The 2,479-nt window shown below is 36.8% G+C and overlaps 1 protein-coding gene across 1 annotated transcript in view; it reads right to left on the bottom strand.

The window, feature by feature from the left end:
* Positions 1 to 2,479, bottom strand: part of LOC128247921 (proteasome assembly chaperone 4-like) — a 106,892-nt gene that overhangs the window by 58,477 nt on the left and 45,936 nt on the right. The gene's annotated exons all lie outside the window — the stretch shown is intronic.

The following is a 2,479-nucleotide window of genomic DNA, read 5'->3' as shown; positions in this document are numbered from 1 at the left end:
TATATATATATATATATATATATATATATATATATTTATTTATTTATTTATTACTGGTTGATTAACAGTGTTTTGTTTCAATGCTATGCTGTACTGCAGAATATATCTACAGATTGTAGACAATACTGTAATAGATGGATGTAAGCATCTGTATATATGAATATTTTTGTGGAGAGAAAGATGGGGATCAGCTGAACAAGATTGAAAGAAGTTTAGTTGGTCCCTCATCTGTTTACAAGATAAACCAAACTTTATTGTAAATGTTAAAGGTTTTCTTTGTGCTCATTGTTCATTAATTTCATTTAACCCTTTGGCATTTAAAATAGCCATATCCAGCCCAGATATTCTACCTGTTTTATGTCCAAATCAGCCAGATCCAGCCTCTTACACCTATCCTACAATGTTGTTCTAAAAATAAGCAATGACATAATTAAAATCTCAAAGTTACAACATGATGCATGATTAATTGAAAATAGTGTGATTAAAATAAGTATCACATTTGACAGAGTAACCTGAAAACTAAAGGGTTAATGTCTGTTTTCAATGCTAACATGGCTTACATTGCATAGCACCCCAGGCAAGTGTATTCTACTATAGCTCTGAGCCAACCAAAGACTTGAGAGTGAATTTGGTAGACAGATACTAAAAGAAGCCTGTCATATATGTATATATTTATGTGTGTGCTTTTCCTGGTTTTGTCATCAAGGGTTAGTTATAAATAAGTATCACTGTTACATATGCAAAGTGTTTCCTTTCCCATCTTTCCTGAAAACATGTCTAGTGAGGGGGAAATATTTCCCAGCTTGAAAACAGATGAGGGTTGGTGACAGGAAGGGCATCTGGCCAAAGAAGATTGCCTCAGTGAATTCTGTCTGACACATGCAAACGTGGAAAAGTAGATGTTAAAATGATGATGATGACAAACACATTTTATTTTTATATGAATATTAGCTCTGATTAAATGAGCTGGTTCAAGTTGATTTAATCATAGAGCTTCTAGAGCACAACACCTGTTTGTGTGTGTGTGTGTGTGTGTGTGTGTGTGTGCGCATGCACGTGTGTGTGTTATGTCTGTATGCATGTGTATCTGTGTGCATGTGCATGACAAATCTGCAGCTGAAGAAGATGCCCACATGGAGTCGGTTTTGTGGCACATGGCTAGTTTAATCAGGAATGATCAGTGGCATCCACCAGCTATTATATGTAGTCTGTAATCTGAACTAGATTTTAATGACATGAACAAAGTACTCTAGAAAGATCGGTGTTGAAGAACAATACTCTAAGATTGAACATTCCAAAGCAAGCTGGTATTCATTTTGACAGCAATGTCACTTGAAGTAATGTAATGTAGAATAAAGTGTTCTGTATAGAAACACAAAATATCAGCAGCAGAACTGAACTCACAACACATGAGTTCGTAGTTTAGTAATTTAAACAATTTATAATCACTATGTGTGTGTGTTGCTCTCTCTCTCCCTTGCTCTCTCTCTCTCTCTCTCTCTCTCTCTCACAAGCACACACATGGATGTAATCTTTTTTGAAAATGTAATCTGTTTTGAAGACGACAAGGTAAAATGTGAAAAAGATTTGGCAGCTAATTAGATCAAGGGACTATACAGAAATAGACTAGACAGTTGTGAGAATACAATAGGTCCAAACTGACCCAATGCACTGCATATAAATCAAGACTGCATGCCAAAGTTAGGTCCTCATCTAGATAGAGACATGGCATTATTGGGACAACAGTTCTGTTTCATACCTAGTTGCTCAATCAACTAACTACTTGCAACAGGTGTATTATATCAGAACTGATGAAGAAAAACAATATCAACAACAATCAATTCTGACACATCAAAAGTACATTTAAAGTCTCTCTTTGCTGCTATCTTCTGCTCTTAGAAAAGCAGATGATACTAATTACATGACAGAACAAGATCCATCACGCTACTTCTGTTTACAAGAATACCTATAAAACCAGCATATAAGAGAGGAGACCAAAACTGAAAAATCACAGCTGCTCTACAAGCCCTTTGCAGTTGACTGAATTTTACCTGAAGTAGTGAGTCGTCTGTGCATTTCTTGAACTTTAACCACAATGATGCCACCAGTCTGGGAGGCCTACAAAGGTCATAGGAACTATCTTTCTTTCTGCTGTTGCCAACACAACCGCCACCCACCAATGCTGCTGTTGCCGCTACCACCACCACCACCACCACCACCACCACCACAAACAACAACAACAACAACAACAACAACAACAACAACACCAGCAATGACTAGTCAATGTGGACATTTCACTTTATGAACTCCACACTACTTTATTCCACCTACCACACTTTATTAACTAACACACATCATACACAAGCATTACATCTCCATGTCAGAAGGGCAATTTCCCTCTCTTTCTCTCATACATACACACACACACACACTTTTCAAAATATGGTAATATACAGAATCGATTGTCAAGCGATGTCGG

The sequence above is a fragment of the Octopus bimaculoides genome, chromosome 5 (assembly GCF_001194135.2).
Source record: "Octopus bimaculoides isolate UCB-OBI-ISO-001 chromosome 5, ASM119413v2, whole genome shotgun sequence".
NCBI classification, from domain to species: domain Eukaryota; kingdom Metazoa; phylum Mollusca; class Cephalopoda; order Octopoda; family Octopodidae; genus Octopus; species Octopus bimaculoides.
This window is presented reverse-complemented; position numbering and strand designations above follow the sequence as displayed.